This window comes from Buteo buteo, chromosome 10 (genome assembly GCF_964188355.1).
Source record: "Buteo buteo chromosome 10, bButBut1.hap1.1, whole genome shotgun sequence".
Classification (NCBI taxonomy): domain Eukaryota; kingdom Metazoa; phylum Chordata; class Aves; order Accipitriformes; family Accipitridae; genus Buteo; species Buteo buteo.
The window spans coordinates 32,097,569-32,118,873 of record NC_134180.1 but is presented as its reverse complement, the minus strand read 5'-3'; the positions used below and the strand labels follow the sequence as shown (position 1 = coordinate 32,118,873).

The 21,305-nt window shown below is 45.7% G+C and overlaps 1 protein-coding gene across 4 annotated transcripts in view; it reads right to left on the bottom strand.

The window, feature by feature from the left end:
• PTPRF (protein tyrosine phosphatase receptor type F) overlaps positions 1-18,832 on the bottom strand; it is a 393,406-nt gene extending 374,574 nt beyond the window's left edge. For 2 of the 4 annotated variants that reach the window (XM_075039253.1, XM_075039257.1), the window contains exon 1: positions 18,540-18,654. The gene's annotated coding sequence lies outside the window, so the exon portion shown is untranslated. Of the gene's footprint in view, positions 1-18,539; positions 18,656-18,793 lie in introns of those variants that run through there. The other 2 variants (XM_075039254.1, XM_075039258.1) reach the window with 2 other exon arrangements.
• Positions 18,833-21,305: the final 2,473 nt, after the last annotated feature.

Sequence of the window (21,305 nt, the reverse complement as noted above, 5' to 3'; positions counted from 1 at the left end):
TCACCCACAGGGTCTGACTGCCGGCCAAGCAAAGCCCTCCTGACATCTTGGGTACACCAGGCAGCTTCTGCTCTGAAGCACAAGGTGCACAAAGTAAATCAGGTTCTTCAGTCTGTTCCAGCAAAATTCAGTCCTGGCCTTGACGAGAGAGAGGCTTGGGACAACTCCTAATGTGAAGAAAAGACTGACTCTCCTCCAGGCACAGACCTCTCCCAGGCTCCCAGCTAAGGAATTCAGTGCTTCAGGCCATACTCTCCATGGGGTAACCCGGAGCACAATGCTTCATAGAGACACAGCGTGACCAAAGTCATGCCCCACCAGCATGAATGGGGGAACACCTTTAACCATATCCAGCGGGAGCCAAGGACAAAGGGGTGAGCACAAAGCCACACACAGAGTCCTGGCAGGCTGATAACCACTGCCAGGCAAACTGTCACCAAGCTCAAGGAAATGCCAGTTTCTTCCGTGCACCCCAGGAGAAAAGGGACTGAAGACCATTAAACATGTTTGGAAAACATCCAGAACACCACAATGATCCTGAAAGAACAAAGATGTCATCAGAAATCTGTTCAAATCTCTCCTCAATAAGATGCAGGTAAAGGTTTGGATTTAATTGTTATTTCTGGCAGTGCTCCAAGGAGTAAAATAAAGGCAGCTATCGAGCAATGTGGAAGAAATGACTGTATTGCAAATCACTCATAACAAACCAGTTCCCTAGATGAAGACATGAGCCGGTGCAAATCCCAGGTAAAAATCAAGTTGAAGTCCCATGACTGATGCCTAAGCATGCCATGACTCCAGGCCATATCCCCTGCAAAAAGTAATTCCTGATAGGGTGGCTGTGGGAGCAGTTTAGGGAGCAATTTCTCCTCAAAATAAATAGTTGTCAAAGTCACAGTATAACCCACTCCCTTCACTCACTAGTTTAAATTTTGGAAAGCTTTTGTGACTATGACCAAAATAATTTAAAAAATGTGCATCAAGATGTTTTAATTTTCCACCACTCCAAACATATTTCCATTTACATAGTCTGTTTTACCTACCTTAGTATCCACCATCCTAACACATACACTCCAAGAACTAAACAAAACATGCTACTTTTCGTCATCTTCTATCACCAGTCCTGCCTATATTCATACTGACGTTTTCAAAATCCACCATGTTACGTAACTTATAATAGAACATAATAGAATATTTTCCTCCATAAACTATGCACTAATGGAATTAATCTTTAAAGAATAAATAAGATTAGGGTTTCAAACAACATTTTAGTACAGATTTTAAAAGCTAGGCCACTAGAAAAAGAAGTTGAGGAAAATAAGTGAATTATTTAATAGCATCACTCCAGAAGGAGCTTTACTGCATAACTGTACTGAATAGAGAAGCTATTAATGATCTTCAGCTAGTTAGACACACTGAATTAGCACTGTTTTAAAAATTAATTGTAAAGCTTTCTGAAAAAAACAAAAATCTAAGTTTGTGAGAATCTAAAACACTACAGAAGTGTTGAAAAGTAGGCCACAGATATGCCTATTTACACAGCCTTGCAAAAGCAGGGAAATTTTCTAGTCCTGTAGAAAGTGCTGCTGACCTGCCCATACTAAAATGATACTGGAAAAAAGTCTATGTGACATTTTGCTGGCTTGTCCATGAAAGAAAAAATTATTTTGACATGTAGCACTAGACAGAAGCAATAGAGTAAATCTCTTTTGAAACAGGTAAGGTAGAAAGATCTACCTAGAAAGATGATATTTGCAGAATAGTTGGAAGTCATTAATATTGTACTATATTTTTTAAAAGTAAACACATTTTTTCCACCAATCTCAAGTGTTAGATCTCTTCGAAGAATTCAAACACAAATCTTTGTCCTCCACCATTATTGCTCATAGGTGTCTGTGACATTCACAAGGTAACTCCCTTCAACTAAAAGCAGATCTCTTTTTCATTTTGTATAGTGGCCTTTTTTTGCTTCTTATCCAATAAAAAATAAAAAGCTCCGAAGATCACAGCTACTCACAGCCTTTCAGGGTGTCTGATGTCAAAAGGAGGAGGCATAAGGCACAATCCATCTGTTTTTAAAACAAACAGGCACATTTGCAAACATTGCTCTTTTGCACACATTAATAAAGTGTTAAGACCTTGATCAGCATTTTGTACACAAAAGCACTCATTCTAACAGAACAGAAAACAATTCACTTTCACAGAAGCAGAAGAACTAGCTTCTTGCTGTTCCCAGGGCAAGCAACATCTCCATGCTATCGCCCACAGACACTAAGGAAGAAACTCTGCTCCAGATCTAATTCCCACAACCTTCCCTTTCTCAAGCTGCTTCTGGAAAACACTTCCTAATCCTTCCCTCAATGCAAAAGTAAGTAAATAACTTCTGCTCACCTGCACACTTAGGTGCCCTCTTCACTCCAGAGCACCCCAAGTTTACAAGGGCAGGTAATGACACTGCTTATGCATTTCGGACAGCAAGGAAAGTTGCAGTCTCTACCACGTTGTGGGAGGCAGCTCCACACCTACATCAGCAGTAGTCTGGTTTTGCAAGGGAGGTTACCACCGCTGCAAAAGGGACTGCTCATGCCTGTTTGGGCACTGCTGCCATTTACCTGATGCTGGCATGGAGCCCTACTTAAGCACCCCTTCTGATCTGCTTAAGCTTGCCAAAAGCTGTAAAGATTGCAGCAGAATTTGATAGTTTTATTTCGTATTACTGAGCTGCAGCCTTCCACAAGTTGCTTTAACAATCACCAAAGTCAGTGTAAGCAAGGCAAGACTGTACAGCTGGAAAATGGGTGGGCTGTGCCCTGAGACATCCGAGTTATCTCATGGGTTGCTAGTGGTAAAAAGCAGAATGCCTTGCTGCCTTCTCTTAGGCTGTCCAGATCCATCCATCCCCTTGGGCATCCGCTGCACCTATGAACTGCTTTAATCCACTAAGCAGCAGAAAGCTATTCAGCTCTTCCCCTCCCCCCTGAAGTTATTTTTCTGCTGCTTCAGTGAAATGACCCAACACCAAAATAGCATAAGGTAAGCCACAGCAACTGGGAACAGGAATGGGAAAGCAGCAACTCCCCCTTCTTGCTTTCAGCTTTTGCCAGTTGCAGCTTATCTGCTCACTGCTCTTGCTCAAGAAAATAAGTTCCACAGAAAAGGCTTTACTGCAGAGGGCTTGCCTTATGTTAAGTAAACTGGGGACACAAAGTTCATGGAGTTCGTGGCAAAGCACAGGACACAAACGTAAAAACGGATGTGCTGGGTCACACCACTGGTCCTGCCAGCCTAATACCTTGTCTCCAACACAGCCTGTAAGCACAGGGCTAGAGAAGAGCGAGAAAAGGACGAGTACATCTGCACTTCCCCCAAGCACCTTTGTAGCCTTCAATGGTAGGGATTTCCTTAAGACTGGCATGATTTGTCCACTCCACAGTCCCCAGAAGACCTTTTCCAGGAGTTCCACAGGCTTACCACCCCTGCATGAAGAACCGCTTCCTCCTGCTAGGGTCTGAACCTAGCTCCTACAAAGTTCAGTTGACTTTCCCTTGCTCTTACGCTGGGAGATGAAATAGCCAAACCGTCTTCAAGCTACTCATGATTTTACAGACCCCCATTGCATCCTTCTTCAACCACCCCTTTCCCAGTCACCTGTCACATGCAAGCCATTCCAGATCTCTGACGACTCACATTGCATTTCTCCACACTTCTTCTAGCTACTCTATTCTTCCTGAGACGAAAGGAAGAGTAGATGAAACAGTGCTGAATGTATGGACAAACCATGGATTTAGACATGGCATAATAATGCTCTGTATCTTACTCTTTACTCTCTTCATAGCATTTTGTAAGATTTGATATGCTTTCTTTGATCACTACTAAGCACAGAGCTGACAGTTTGATGGAACTAATATTGATCTCAAGATCCCACCCCGAGTGGTGACAGTCAACCTGGAGTCCATCACTTTGTACAAACAGTTCGGACAGTTTCCTGCTACCAATGCAAATCATCTCACATTTATCTACACCGAATGCAGATATCACACATTTTATCCTTTTCAGCAGTATCAGGGACCTAGAAAACATGTCACAAATTATTTGAGTTAAAATCTGGAAGTTACATGGATCACTGAAAATGAGCCTGCAATAATAAGAAATCCTGTACTCGGGACAAAAAGCTGCTGAAGCACTCAACTGCAGAGAGTGTGTAGGAGGATAGAGCAGTCCTATGAATGCACACGTAACAAGGAGTTCCTTTGGGCTTTGATCTTTCAGCTATTTGAAACCACACAAAAAGTTGAATGAGAAAGGTACAAGATCCCAAAGGAATCAGATTCCCCACTTCTCCGCGGCAAGCTTCTAAAGTTCCCTTTTTATGACCACCTTCACCAAAATAAATAAATCACTTCTAAGTAAAAAAAAAAAAGTAAACCAAGGCATTTCCACTCAATTCCTTTCATGTCTTTCCACTGCCTCATCTAGAGTCACATGCTCAGTCCTGACCTTTCCAGATTCTCCTCTCTGCCTCGCCACACTTATTCAGACTATCAAATTCATTTAGTGAAACCATCCTATCCTTTCACACTTGACTCTTTTCACAGACAAGCAGTTCATTTTCATGCAGACCCACTTTTAACTTCAAAAGGTTGCTTTGTATCTCAGCTTCTGATGTCCCTTGTTTAAAACACTTTCAAATAAGGATCTGAAAAGCGTTGTAGCTGGGATCTCTCAGCGTCTTCTCCATCCCTCCTCGAAAAAGAAAACAAAAAAATCCACTATTAAACAAAGCGAGAGGCCACGCATCCACACAGGATTTCTGTCACCCATCAGTAGCTCTTGTGCACATCCAAGGTCACGGCCAGCGCTCAGAAAACTGAGCCCACGGCTGCCAGGCTCAATTGGTCTCCTGGAATTACCTTCACCGTGACACTTGCCTTTACCTTAAGCCTCCTCTGAATTCATTCGTTTCCACTCACCCACACTGGTTATAGCAAAAGAACCCTTTTGAGAAGGTCTCACAGTGTCAGAAGGTAGTGTGACAACCTGATGAACACCCAGCATCGTCTCCTCCAACAGCTCTGCACCCCAACTAAAGCAAGAACGCAAACCCCTCCATCACCATTAACAGAGAAAGCCACCCTGCAAGCACATGTGCTCCTCACATAGACACACACAAAAGACAGCACTGCAAAAATCGAGTGGTGCAAGTTATTTCACACCAAGTCAAACTATTTTGTTTTCCTTTCCAATGGCTCAGACAACCACATTTCCCCAGGTGGGCGCAGAGCAACACCGCGCTGCCCTCCTCTAACAGCGGCACCCAACACTCCAACACCCACCACACAACTGATACCAAACCACAAACACTTTGGTCCATAAAAAGCACTTTTTCCCCATTCAGAGATGCTCTAGCAATCATGCAAAAACAATTTCATTAACAAGATTATATGCAAACCCATAAAGCAATCAGGTGAAAAGATACAGCAGAAAGTCTGCCAAACCTACACCTTTTAAGCACACCTAGAAACTACATTTGTGTCACAGCAAACTACCATAAAAACCAATGTAGTGGCTCTACTAATCAAAACATGTTTCACTCTGAGACCACAAATACAGGAGAGTTCTTGTTCATAGCTCATTTCAGAATCAAAGTTTAAGAACCATTTGATTTAAAATATTTATAACTCAGTAATTTCAGGTGAGAAAACCATACTGAAAAAAAAGAGTAGTACATTACACTAAATTTCTCATTAATCTTCCTGTGAAACATTTGAGACTCCAAAAACTGACTTTTAAGTTAATTATGCACAATTTGGACACTGCAAAGTCAGGAATTCAGATCTGAATCCCGTCTAGTCACTCACAAAACCTGTATGATGAAAACACATTATAATCATTCTCTTTTCTTGCCAGAATAGACAAAAAGGTACTATCAGCATTTTTAAAATCACATTTGAATCCCAAGAGGTTTGGGGGTTTTTTGTACTAGCTTTTTCTCCCATAAAAATTACTAACCATATTTCTACCAGAACAGCTTCAGCAATGCATCCAGAAATGCACCAAATTGAAATTGCAGCAGCTATTTCCTCCTTACTTTCCTCAGATTTTTGCGAGGACAGGAATTTTACCTAGTCGTAATACAGAGAGTTACCACAGATCTTCAGAAAATGGGCAAGACTGAATGCTTCAGCATACACACCTGCTCCCCTCCCCTTGAATCTAAATGGAAATACGACAATTGAAAGCGTCACTGGTTTTACATAAATTTTACTTTCTTACAGTAGACGCTGCATCAAAACCACAGCAGTTAAAAAGTCAAACAATTTTCCAGCTGGCTGCAACACCCTTCAAAAAAACAAGACCGGTTCAAGATAAAACCATGTCTTTCATATTAAAATACTGGTCAAGCTGCTGACAAGGAGACAAATGAGTTTTTAAACCATTAGCGTACGCTCACATAAAATTAAAAACGATTCTGTAGAAAGAAATTTGGATAACCGTGATATGCCTCTTTCAGTGCAATACTTCATTTTGATTTTTTGAAAAGTTATTAAAATTGGACCATCTCAGCTTGCTGGAATTTCATTTATTCATTATTGCAATGTACAGTTAATGCAGGAGATTAGATTAGGTTTTGACAAGTCTTTTACACTTCTCAGGGCAGCGTTGCTATTTCTGCTTAGGCTAGTAACTTTATCTACCAGCTAACCTTTATGGTGTTGACAATCCGCAATTAACAATTTTCTCCCTTGGCTCCAAATCCCTACCCACTGCAGATGATGCTGTTGCAGCGACATGCATCACCAGCTCCTCCTGGGAGCCTGGTTCAGCAACACCCCCAAAAGCATCCACCGTGTCCCCCATGCACAGTTCCCTTTCAAGATCGCACAAGACTTGGCAACAGCAGCAAAACAGAGTAAACTCAAAATGGAGGAGGCCATCACCTAATGAAACATGACTAACAGGACCGCTGACTGTCCAAATATTTAACTGCTCTCAAAGGCCGCGGGTCAGGTTGGTTAATCAAATAAACTTGCATATCCGGAGGGATTGCCCATTATTTGTGTTTTCTTTAAGTCCTTACCTGACTTTAGGCTCTGAAAAACTACCGAGCTCTGAGCAACTGAGTATTTGCATACAAAAACCAACAAAGCAGACGTCGCAGTTCTCCATCATGAGCTGAAAACACGGGAAACTTCTTCCAAAAGAAGTAATTTTGCTGAATAACATGACAACTCTCTTCAGCACACAAAGGCAGCATGCGCTGATGGGAACTGACAACACCTAGACCAGGTACCTGGAAATATAACCTATGTCACAGCACGCAACTGTACTGTAAGTGGGAATCTAACACGTTATCTCTCCCAGACTTAGCCATTAAAAATTATCAGAACAAGAGAACACCAATATGGATGGACAAAGTAGATGCAGTGTTTTCAATGTACAACAATGGAAATGAAAATAAATCTAGGATTAAAATATAGCTTAGTTTCACCGATTTCTGATAGCATTTGTCTCCATTCAACAAGAATTTATGCACCATTTCAACCTGATAAGAATTTAATTCTAGTTAATAAAGCTTCACAAATTGAATTCAAAGGAAAAAGCCAGCATTTTCCCAATTTCCAGAGCTCCACAACTACAGACTTCAACTAAAGGAACAGAGAAAGCTGCCACTACAAAAGCAGAGCTGACATACGACCCCCAGATACAATGGCACTAGCAGACAGCTATAATAAAAATCAATATTAATTCCCCACACTTCTGTTTTGAAAATAAAGCAATGAAATTCCCTCACACTCACCTGCCAAAGGGACACAACTCAGACCAACTTCATCGGAGAGGATTTTTAAAGTCTTTCTACAGGCATGTAATGGATTCCAAGACTGAACATGCACTGAATATTCAGTGAACCAAATAATTTTTAATAGATTCCTCAGGGGAGTTTATTTTATACTTTTAAATCACTGAGACCTTGGAATGACAACCTGATTCAGAGGAAAAGAAAGGCTAGTGTTCATGGGGTGGGGTATTGTATTTCTTCCAGGGTTTTTCTGAAAGAGAAACAGCCGTGTCTACTATAATTTCTTGCTGTACTTTAGAAATGTCTTCATTTCTACAAACCTCAAACTTATAAAATTGCTTTTGAAAACATACACTGAGCAATTTTAGAGTTCCTCCCTGCAGAAGTACTACATCAGCAATTACACAAAGTTGATCTAACAAAAATTTGGCAGGAATTAAAAGTTAGAATGAGGCAGCTCACCTACTTCAGCCAGAGCTGCAAAGAGGTAGGTGATAGACAGTGTTAACAAAACCATCAGGCCCAGACTCAAAACCCAAATGTAGCATAAATTAGATCAGTTTGCAGATTTCAGATTAACCACCCTCTCCCCCCTAGAACTCCCAAACTAATGCCCACCTTGTTAGCAAGGCCCCTACAATGTGACAGCAGATTCGGCACGAGAAGCAACCATCCCTTGGAAGAGGAAATTTTTCCAGCTGTATGATGAAGTACACAGGAAAACGAGACGAGGAGCCTCAAGCGCTGCTGTCGTTAGCGTGATTTCAGCAGGATTAGGCAGAGCTCGATGGAGGAAAAGCCTCAGACAATGAGTCCTTTCATACATCGGAAACAAAACCTACCGTTAATCACACCAGCGATTCAGTTTCTTCCACTAATTCCTAATCAGACATCAACAAATAAAGCGAAACACTTACTCTTGTTTTAATTCTATGAAATAAACACAAGTGAATGGAAGTGCTCAGCCCACACTGTAAAAATACCATTGCCCCTCCACTTCCTGATGAACGGGGAGCTGCAAGACACATGAAGGTTGGGAAGGGAGCTCTTCCATAAAACCCGTCCACAGAGAAGTCCAGAGCAAGAGATTTAGAAGAGTGCTGCATTAACAAGCGAGAGAAACTTCAAAGCCAAGAGATGAACTCAGTCAAAACCCCCCTCTGTACAAAAAAGACCTTGAACCACAGTCATTAGAAAAAACATCTGGTGTGCCGCTTTGATTTTCAACATTAGTCATTGGACAGAAACAAAACATTGTTGTGGGCTTGGTTGTTGGTTTTTTTTTCCCAAAGCAGCAAATAATTGCAAATCCACTTCTACGTATAACCTATCATTTATCACCTCATCAGTGACTGCTTGAGTCTGATGGAATTAAACACTCAAGTCAGACAGTTTTTGTTAAAAGCAATAATTACATTGTTACTAGAATATACAATTAGGTAATAAAAAACAAAAACAAATCTGCCTAGCAATATTTTTTATGCACTCTCACAGAAATATTACCAGACTGGAAACAGGCAACATTATAATAATAATAATAATAATAAAAAAAATCCACTTCCACCAAAGTATAGCTACTTCTAATTTAAAACTTCACCCACAGGCAAAAATACATAAATGATTAGCATTATAGTGTTTATTTTAATTACACTGTGCAACTAGAATCCAAGAGGCTGTTAACTCACTTCAGATATGAAGAAAGCCAGTATCAGAGAGCTCATCCTCCATTTATAGCCTACACAGTTGTGTCAGCCCACCCTACCACCTAAACACCAAAAACAGAACACCTGAATTCTCATAACATCCAAAACCAACATACAACAGAGGTATCAGCTCAAAGAAGGAAAAAAAAAAAAAAAAGAGAAAAAAAAAAGAAAAACAGGAGTTCAGGAGATTCCTCACCTGCTCCTTGTAGACAATGTTTAAGGGCATCAAAAATTCCCTGGTCTTCAAAGCACAAGTCTTCCCCCCCCCCCAAACTTTGGTAAGTCTCTTCATTCAAACACATTTACAAATGCTTTCCAGCAAGGTAACTGCTGTGCAATGTATTCAACACCATACAATTCATGGTGCCTGCCCTGAACACCTAATGAACTAAGCAAGCACAACTCACAATTTCTACTGCATTAAAAATGTTTTTCGTCACTGCAGTCAAGTTGCTGATCCCAGTAATTCTGTGCAAGTCATTTTAAGACAAACACTTGTCCATCTATCTAGACGGTTTTGGCCAGTGAAGAAGCCTTTGATCACTCTTTAAAATACTGCTCTTAAGGAATGCCCAGTTTTCTGACACTGGGGTGGGGGATCACTAGAAGAGCATGACAGCCTGCTGCCACGTAACCCTTCAGAACTCTTCCTCCTTATAATTAATTATTCTCCTTATTCCTTCTACAGGCATAAGCAAGAGATTGGCACAGAGGTAGTATAGCAGCACACTTTATTACTATGTTGTTTACAAAGAAAAAGCTTCAGGTAAGAAACCTAGTAAGAGCCCAGCACAATTATCAGAAGTAACAGCTTGCTCCTATAGAGCTGCTGGAGTTTTATCACCGAGGCATACACGTTACACTTCTGTGCATTTCTCCTGCGCACAGGTGAGAGGTGCCCCTTGCCATCGTGGCCTCGGCTGCAGACCCAGACAGCCAAGGAAGTCAGCAGCAACAAAAGAAAAACAAAGCACCACGCTCACTGCCAGGAGGTAGACATCTCTGTGCAAAGGACAGTACCTGCCCACTCGAACACGGGGGCACTGAAAGCCCACAGTTGCTTTGGTCTCATCCAAAATCCAGCTACAAATAACAGAAAGCTACGCTTTGCATCAGCCCCCAAAAAAGCAGCTAAAACCATGGCCATGCTACAGGCTTCCACACGCTCTCCCTGTCTTGACCTGTCTGGGTGAAGAAGTAGGATCCGGCACCTACTGACCTGTGCTAAAATGAACCCCCTGCAACGGGAAACCTCAGGAAACTACATTAATGGAAGGGCTGTTCTAAAAAGCTTTTTTTGAGCCAAAAGCCCTCGAACAGGTACTCTACCTTAACACTACACCCAAAGCAAAAAGTGTAGTTTTACAGGCTCCAAAGATGTAGCAGAATCCAGAGAAAACTCAAACCAACAAAAGCAGCAGCTCTGTTAGCGTTAGACTTCCATCTCACAAGTATATTGAAGGTGACAAACTTTCCTCCAAAAGTTTATAATTCCACCTTCATGTCAAGAGGCAGAATTAAAGCACTAACTCTACGATCTGCTCAAAATACTTGTCTCCCTAGGCGTAATTCTTCAAGTCTGCACTTTATTAATTGGAAGCTACCTATGAACAAGGCTATAGTGAGAAGACAGTCTATCTAAAATGCATGTTCAAAAATGTACACTTCCCCCTCAGGTTAAACACAAGTTTACAAGTACGGTTTTTTACCACATAATAACACAGAGACTAGAATACGTAAGACTGTAAAGGAATTTTAGTGGTGCCCAAGAACAGTCTCAACAAAACCAGTGAGAATATATATTACAAAATTATTTCCATGCCTTCTAGTTCATAGGTTTAAGAGGCTAATTTTCATTGTTTATGGTAATTATGTTTCATATTTCACTGAACTTTGACATGGAAAATGTATTATTGGATTTTGCATGCATCTTCTAGTCAATTTATGTAATCTTGCAAATTCTGTATTACAAGTAGTTAAAATACAATGGACAGTACGTTCATAAACTACAGGTTTTTCCTTAAGAGAATTATTATTGATTCTGAAACAACTAAACCTTTGATCAAATTTGGTAAAACAAATGTTACTTAATGTTGCAGTTTAACCCCAGCCAGTAACTAAGCACCACGCAGCCGCTTGCTCACTCCCCCCCGCCCAGTGGGATGAGGGAGAGAATCAGAAGGGAAAAGGTAAAACTCCTGGGTTGAGATGGGAACAGTTTAATAACTAAAATAAAATATACTAATAACAATAATAATAAAAATATAATAACAATAATAATAATTGTAATGAAAAGGAATATAACAAAAAGAGATAAATTAGACCCAAGAAAATACAAGTGATGCACAATGCAATTGCTCACCACCTGCTGACTGATGCCCAAGCAGCGATCTGCCCCTCCTGGCCAACTCCCCCCAGTTTATATACTGAGCATGACGTTCTATGGTATGAAATATCCCTTTGGCTAGTTCAGGTCAGCTGTCCTGGTCATGCTGCCTCCCAGCTTCTTGTATACCTGCTTGCTGGCAGAGCATGGGAAACTGAAAAATCCTTAACTTACGATAATCGCTACTTAGCAACAACTAAAACATCAGAGTGTTACCAACATTATTCTCACATTGAATCCAAAACACACTGTACCAGCTACTAGGAAGAAAATTAACTCTATCCCAGCCAAAACCAGGACACTTAATATGATATAAATAAAGATAACTCCTTTGTATTTGAAGAAAATGGTACTTTATAAAAAGGCAACAACTCCATCCAAAAACAACAGGTCACTTTTTCCTCTCCCTGCCCCCCCCATCTCATGTCTTCCATGTACACCTCAACACATGCTTAACACACAGTGTCCAAAAAGATCCTCTTTACCACTTCTACGGTTCTCCTTCAAGGTAAAAGATCAGAAGCACAATTATCTGCCAAGAAAAAAAAAAAAAATTATTTTTACATGTATACCCTAAAATCCAAACACTAGACTAGCCGTTTTCATACTTCTCAGATGTAATATACTTTCCCAATTAACAATCCTATCAAAATACATCTAGGTTGGTACAGAAAATCTAACCTATTGATATAACAATTACAAAAACTCCTCCAGAAAGAGAGCCACACAATCGTCCCTCTTCCATCCATACTCACAAAACCCTCTGGAAAAATAATGGCTTTTCCAAAACACTGTAAGATCTAATTTTGTGATGAAATCCAACTGAAGAATCAAGTTCCATCCCATGAATAACTTCCTTCTCCTGAAGAGAGAAGAGACACTACAAAGCTCAACTGCCCGGCTGCCTTCAGCTGCGAGGATGACACACAACAGAAGAATCCATACACTGGAGGTATTAAAAAGCAACCACACTATGTGGATCTCATAAAACAGAACAGAAGTTATCCTTTGTAGACACACATGCAATTCAGTGTCAAACACTACACTTGCAGGAAAAAAATAATAATAAGGAAGAGAGGCCTATGAAGCCAACAGATTCCTTGCCACGGTCAAGCACATGCATGTTTTGTTTGGTTTCAAGTGATGATGGGATTTCCAGCACTGCTTTTGAAAGAGCAATGCCACATGCCCAGCCTTCGCATTTTTTTCTCTGTTCAATTTCATCTGACAACTCCGAACTATAAACTTCTTGTGCCAACCTAAATAATTCCTCTCTTTCTCAGTAAGGCTGGAAGAAAGTACTTACCCAGCTGCAGCTGAAATTTTGTGCCAAGAAATAAATGTCTTTTGGGCAGGTTGTAAACTGGAAGCTTCTATGCCTGCTGAAGGACAAGAATAAGAGTGGGACAACCCTATCCCTTCCCAGATTAATGGTATCGCTGTATTTCTGCTACACAGTGGATTGCACTTAATGAAAGCATCCAAACAGAGCTACTTCCTCCGAGTACCGAGCCCAGGTATCAGGAGAGCTTTTGTCAATTTTGCTCTCAACCCAGCTTTTTATATACATTGCTTCCATCTTCTGCTCCAAAATCCCTAACTTATCACCATATTTTTGATATTTAGAAAAGTTCTCAGGTAGAGTCCTTGAAAGAGCAAGACCCATTTCATCCTTTTTTTTTTTCCAGTAGAGCATAGGTGTATATACACTGTGTGCACACTGACATTAAATAGCAAGTGCTCCAGCTTCCTTTCCTTAGCCTCCTTTCACAGCTCAAGGAGGCTGTGACCTTCCTACAGACAGTAAAAACACTTGCAGGCACTGGTCACTACAGCTCTCATGAACAACCCAAGGCAGACCAAGGACGTGCACTACATCTTCCCCACAGCCCAGAAAGAAGACGATTAACACAGAGCAGAAGGAACAGGCTTTGTGGCAGAATGGATTATGGCTAAATTAGAAATTAAAAGACAAGGTTGTGAAGAGTTTAAAGTCTTCCACCTAGGGTTGAGTGGATACTGGGTTCATTAGCTTTGCAGGCTAGGCTTCCCCACGGGTGTTTTCTCAGGCACCCCGGCATCCACAGACATACAGGTGAGACGCACAAAACATAACAGCACAAGACCTGATACCTCCACTCCACCATCTTCTCTGTCCTCCTCTTCCCTGCCCTCCTCCCAGCTCACACAGGCTCCCCAGCTACAGGTTGCTACTGCCTGTTTATATGTCCTGGGTTTTGGGGCAGAGGAGGCTCCCCAATGCTCTATGAAGCTTCTCATAATAAATCACAATCACAAAGTCAAAGGCACAAATAAAACCTGTGTTGTTGCAGTGGAAAGAAGTCTTTTCCTCTTCAACCTACAATTATGGACCCCTTTCCCATGCTGAACATCATCCCATTTTCATTTTGGCAGTGACCTGAATTTTATATTCACAAAAATATTGCCAAAATTCTGAAATGGTAGTTAGAAACTCAACTAATACAAATATGTAAAGGTGAATGCGCATACTGCTAAAAAAATAAGTACCCTCTCCTATAGAAAACAAAAAAAGAACAAATGTTAGTAAATGTACATAAACAACTCATGATGAGGTACATTAAAAGAAACAAATGTCTCAAGACATGCATCAGTACCATGAACTTGGTTTTTAATATACAGAGTAGTTACATCTCTATCATCTTCACAAATAGAGCCAAGCAATGCTTGTTCCCTTTGCTCATTAAAGCTCTACAACTGGTGCCTCCTGTATGCCCACATGTACCATTTCATTAAGCTGACTTGACATTAGATGAAGAAAGAGTAGAAGAAAATTGCATATTCCCTGCCTAAAGTAAACTTGTCATTTAAACCTTGTGTATAGATAGAATTTGATATAGCACTGGTGCAGTGAGTCATTCGTCAGTTTTAGAGTTTGTACGACAGTATTCTTACATATGTTTTGCAATACTTTCCAGTTAGCTACCACCCCATGTAATTATAAGTTTTTACTGGAAAGGAAGCATACATTTTGGATTTGAACACTGCACTAAGATCTGTAGAAACAAAGCTTACTTTTATGGTCAGATTTTGAGCAAAAGGAAATCCACATAAGGAGCCCTCACAAATTGTATGAAAGATGAAAGTCAAGGAAGGCATTGCTTTTAAAGGAGAGTAAGCAATAATGGTGAGCATCACAAATACTTCTCAATGAATTCTTCCAAACACAAACATAAGCAACTACCATGTCAGATTTCTTCAAAAGCTGTTTCTTAGCTACATAAGTTAAAACTGCATTCATTCAAAACACTATATAAAACATCCAGTAGCTATTACGAGTGCTTTACTTGAAAATAATAGGTGATTTTACATCCTTCTGTACTGGGGTAAGATTTAATTTTTAACACATTAAAAATTTTCCCTACTGTCTTACCTTCACCTTTTATTTTTAAGTGGCTAAACAGACATGAGTAATTTAACTCTCAACCCTGGCTTCTAAGAGGCACTTAAAAAAACCACTGAAACAGAAAGGTTTGTCCTGGATAATACTACTAACAAGATCAGCTCAGACGCTCGCCTGGTGGCATTCAGCTCACTCCAATGCTTTACAGGGAAGTCTGCAATTCTTCAAAAGGCGTAAGTCCCAACTTTAATTTGTGTACAGCCACACGTTTACTGCTTGGGTAGACCTCTTCAGTCAGTTTTTTAAAGCTGGTTATTACTATTATTCCATTCTACTATCTAAATTCACATCAAATGGATCTACCAAATTGTAGATCTCCTGCTAGCTGATAAAAAGCTGGAGAGAAAGAGCACCCTTGGCACAATTAAAGTTAGCTGGTTAAGATTAAAGAACAGGCAGCAACGACTGTGGGTTTTTTCCTCCCAATTGCATACACTATGACCTACAAGAAACATTTTCTGCTTAAAAGTAATACTTAAATGGAGATCTATGGCTGAACATTATCACAAGGATTGCACTTACTTGACAGTCTGCTATTAGCCAACTCCATTACCGCTATTTGCAGTTTTTAAATGTACAGATTCAAAAGTAACTGTACAAAGCCTCCATTACAAGTGGATTTATGGAAAGCCACAGCAATAATCATCCTCATTAAGCGTATCTTCCCACAGCCCTGCATTATGTGGACACAAAGAGGAAAACATTTCTTCTCCGTTACCCACAAGCTTAGATCTTTCTCCTTATAATCACAAGCTTTGACTGTTTTCTCTGCTTTTGCCAATGACAGTTATCTCGCGTTCCCAAAAGCAGGACTTCATTTTAAAAAAAAAATAATTTTAAAATACCTGCATACCTCTCAATGTGCAACCAAATGCAGACACAATGTAGGACAGCTTCTACTTCGATTTTCTAGAAACTGACATTTTCACTGGCAACATGCATGAGAATAAAATGTTGTCCGTGGCTTCTACTATCTTGCTAATGGCCCCAACCAGTATTTATCCAAGACATATTTATGGACATGAACATGCAAAGAAAAGGGCAGATGGCAATATTTGTAACTAAGCTGAATTATAAAAATCTCTTGAGCTGAAGTGATGCATTAACTCTTTGGCCATAAGCCGTTTCAACCCCTTCACATGTATGGTCATGCTGCATCCTATTTCAACGACCAGGACGCATGCCAGTGACGTAGGCTAAGAAACTTGCATGTTAAGATGGTCGGTTAAAGCCAGAAACTGAGAACTTAAATAATCCAACACTGTCACCCAGCACACATTCAGATCACAAACCGGCTGTTTTGCCACGCAGATTTTACTTCTTGCTTTCGAAGTTCAGACTGCTGACCGTGCGCTTCAAGGTACGGATATCTATTACTCCTGCATCCTCAGCCCCACAGCGAACCACCACGGCAGAAATAATAAAATCAGGATTAAAGTACACTTGCTCCCTCCACAAAACGATTCTCGTGGGCCACGCATTTCCTGCATTATCATAAGGAGTGCAATGGACTTTATTTAAAAAGCTGTTTTCAAAGCCACACGGACAGGCTTTGAACAATCACCCAGTAATCAGACACGGAGGTAAGTCAGTTGTAGCACAGGACCCTAGTAATCTCAAATTAAATTTGTCATTTCTCTAACATTTACCTTGAAAAACGAACAAAGGTGGTTATACAAGCAGCACGAGGAAACTCTATTTGCTCGCCATCCCTGCTCAAGTTAGCTGCCTTCAGAGATCTCTAAACCAGCAAATATTCAACATAACTTATGTGTGAAGCTTTGATTATCCGGATATCTTCAGACTAAATCACTTTTTATAGCTCAATTCTACACGTGACAAGAAAACATTTTATTTGATACTGACAATACAGCTTCATTTGGTTACATCCGAAATAAATACAAAACTCCAAAACGCTTTAAGACAGCTGCCCCAGTCAGTCTCCTGGAAACAGAGCACATCTTTTCCACACAAGAGGTCTGCGGGAACAGATCTCTGTTTAACAGCGCGGAAATACTTTCTTTCATTAAATTTAATTCACGCCAGGTATCCGAACTGCTTGAAGTTGGGTCTTCAAACAGTTTCTGGGTGCCGAAACCACCGGGAAGGCAAACACACCCGTCGGCAGCATTCGCCTTCAGCCTCAACTCTCGCTCGCCGCAGGCTGCCTGCGCCCACCCCAGCCCCCCCCGCGCCAGCCCGGCACCCCCGCGTGTCCCGCGGGGGAGAACTGCCCGCCCGCCCCCCCCCACCCCGGGCACCCCCTCGGGGCTCCCGACCGGGCAGGCGGCCCAACAGGTTGCGGAGGCGGCTGCGGGGCAAGAGCTGGCCCCGGGAAGGCTGCAGCCGCGCTCCCCCCCGGGAGGGCGAGCGGGGAAGAAGGGGGTGAACGCCCTGCCCTCGCCCCCCCCCCTCCCCCGCTGTTTTTGGGAGCTGGCACCGGGGCGCAGCGGCGGAGCTCCCTGCCCGCTCCCGCCGGGGGCCCTTTGTTCTCGCCACCCAAGACGCCGCCGCCCGGCGGCCCCGCGCTCTCCCAGGCGGCGGCTCGCCCCACCGGCCCGGGGGGGGGGAAAGGCGCGATCTGCCGCCCCCCGCCGCCCGGCTCGCGCCCCGCTGCAGCGCCCTCCCTCCTCCCAGCGCGGAACGGCCAGCGCCAGCCGCGGAGAAACGCTTCGGGCCGTTGCCGATCGCCCCGCGCCTCCCCTCACGGCGGAGGCGCCGCGCCCGGGACGCCCCGCGGGACACGGCTGCCTCCCCCCCCCCCCCGCCCCCGCCCACCCCAACCCACCGCGGGAGGACCGCCTGCCGGGGCTGCCCCGAGCGCCGCAGCCCGCCGGGAAGGTCACGCCGCGGCGGCGAGCCCCGCGCCCCCGGCACCGCGGCGCAGCGCCGGCAGGTGCCTGGCTGCTCCCCGCCGCCCCGGGGAGGCCCCGCGGGTCGCAGCCGGCGGCCGCCGGGCACCGCGTGGCGGCCCCGATGGGCGGGGGGGCGGAGGGGGGAGGCTCCGGTACCGCACGGGCGGCCCCCGCGGGGCACCCGGGGCGGCGGCGGGGCCGAGGCGGGCGGCGGGGGCCGGCGCTCGGGGGCGCCGATCCGCGGGGCTCAACAGGCGGCGGAGTTTGGCGGCTCCCCGGGAGACGATCCCGCCGCGCCGGGAGCTGGGCGCGGGGCTGAGGAGGGGGAAGGCGCCGCAGCCGAGCCACTTACCGGAGCTCCGGGGCTCCGCCGCCCGCATGCTGCCTCCGGGCGCCGCCGCGAGAACCCGCTCCGCTCCCCACCGACCGCCCGGCGGCTCCGCTCCGCTCCCTCAGCCTCAGCCGCCGCCGCCGCGCGGGACCGCGCTCCGCGCGCGCCCGCCGCCGGCCCGCCCCCGCCGGGGCCGCGCGCCGCGCCCGCCCCGCCGCCAGCCCAGCCCGCCCCGCCGCCGCCGCCGCGCCGCCACCTGCCGCCCGCGGGCTCACCTGGGCTGGGCTGGGCCCCGGCTGCCGCGCTCGGCCCCGCTCCCGGCCGAGCCGAGCCCCGCTCCGCTCCGCTCCGCTCCGTTCCGCTCCGCTCCGCCGCGGCCTGCGCTGCGCCGCCGTCCGTCCGTCCGCCCGCCCTGCCCGCCGAGTCGGCCCGCAGCCGGCGGGCAGGGCCCGCCCCGGCCAGGTGTGGGCGGGGGCGGGCGGGGGGCGGCCCGGCGGGGCGGGGGAGGGCGCGGCCGCGGCCCGGGGCGGGCGCTCTGGCGGCGCCGCCGGAAGGACCGGGCCTGGCAGCCGGGGGGCCCCGCGCCGCGCCGCCCCGCCGCCCTCCCCCGCCGGCGCGGGGGCAGCCGCCCGAGGGCCCGCGGGGGAAGGCCGGGGCCCCGCCGTGCCTCGGAGGGGCGGCCCTTGCCCGCGCCCGGTCCCTCCGCTCTTAGCCCCGGGTCGCCGTGCCGGCTGCCTGCCGGCTAGAGCCGAGGTGGCCCGGGGGCCGCCGGCGGGAGGTGGAACCGGTAGGTGCAAGGAGCGCCCGTCGAGAGGCAGAGCGGAGCCCCCCCACCCGCCCGTGGGGTCTCCCCGTCCGTGGCGGCGGCGGGTGAGCGCCGCGCTGAGACCTGTTGCGGTTTGCGATCGGTCGGACCGCGCTGTGGCTGTTCGGAGTTGTTTCAGCCCATGCAGTCATCGAGCACGCGGCTGCTTCGGCCGATTAATTACTCCAGTCCTTTCATCTTACCCGTCCGGGGCCCCGGACTGAGAAACAGGGAAACCGAGGGAACGTTCTGCCGCCTTTTCAGAGGGTGGAAGGGTTAAGTTAGTCGACTGCACCGACTGTGTCGGTGCTCTTTGGCTCGTTGCCCGACCCTTCCTAGGAGCCGGGGTTGCGTCAGCGCGGGCAACACGGCGGTGCTCGGCGGTTTCGCCCTGCTGCCGTTCTCCTCTGCACGCTGCGCCGGGGTCACTCGCGTTCCCCGAGGCACGTTAATTTTTTTCCCCTCTGTGGTCTCCGGGATTTCTCCTTGTGCGTGGTAACTGTGTTCCTTTGAGGATCTTTTGCCGTTGTCCTCTCGTCCGTTCAGCCAGGGCGGTGGTAAGAGCCAAATAGTTTGCAGAGGTTCTGCCTCTGCCCCAGCGCGGTTGCCTCAAGCGCTCTGAGGAGCTCTGGGCTTCACGCTCCTGAGTGCGATGCCTGGTCCCTCGTGCATTGCTCACCTCTGCCCTAATCTGAGCACCTGAAGCCAGTCTTGCACTCCTGCGGGATCTCGCATCCACGGCAGGAAGCTCTGGCACCGAAAGCCTTTGATTCTGGGGATATTTTCCTTCCTACTCGGTATCCAAATGTTGCTGCAAAACGGCCCTTCTGTGCATTACACAGCGAGGCCACGGAGCTTAGAGTAAGTGGTGCTGGCCGAGTGCCACGCAGCACTGCCAAAGTGCCCATGGGCTCCGCTCTCCGTGTTAAAATTTGGATCTGCTTCAGGATGCTCTGGAGTGCAAGACCACGGGGAAGCTGGGAGATCCCTACTCCAGAGCAGGGATTCACGGAGCCACTGGAGCTGCTCCACCACCTCACACAGCGGTCATGTTGGCGAGTTTAAGGTGGGTCATGTCAACCTGACCCCTGTTCGTTTTGTGTGGAAGCAACAGGTTTTCGAAGCTTACTTGAAAAATGGAAGATTTGTGGCTTACTGCTCCTTTGCTGATCTTGTCAAATGCTTAAGAACTTTAGAGTGGAGACACTGAAATGTTGGGCCAATCTACGGGACAGTTTTTTAAGATATTTTTAGACACCTAAAGGTGCAGGTTCCTAAACACCTTCACAAATGTGAATTCACGTGACTGACACAGAGCTGCCTCATAAACTTTTGATGCCCTGGAGCTTCTAGCCAAGACTTGCAGGTAAATGATTGTCCCATGGGCGTAAGCCATTAATCATCTGAATCACGAAACAAAGAGTTTTCACATACAGCTACCACCGAAAACTACTATTCCCTGTGCACATGCTTCCATGACGTAAAAGCTTGGAAGGCTATGAATAGTGTGAGCCCAGTAGGCACTGGTGCTTTGTGCTCCGCTGAATATGGGGGTGGCCGGTTTCTCAGCCCTTTACCTGTCAAGGACTTTGCAGTCATGGGGCACACTGTTCCTCAGAGCAAAGGCATCCACTTCAGCAGTTTGCTTAGCACAGGGTGCACTGGCATGTTGTCTCCAGAGAGCTGTATTCTGGAGGGAGGCGTACAAGAGTCCTAAAGCCCTGAGACAGATCCACCAGTTTATATATAGCACCCCGTTGTGTCATCTCGGTAGCTCTCATGGCTCCAGCCTACCCAGCTGCTTCAGTGGCAAGCTTTTTGGAAAGCAAAGTCTCAGCGTCTGTTTGCAGTCCCTGATTTGGAGGTCACTGCTCCCTGGTAGCTCTTCCTTCCCTTGGATCCAGCTCTTCAGTGCAAATGTACACACCCATAGTCTTGTCATATGTGCCACTTGATAGCCAGCTAGCGTATAGCTACTGTGG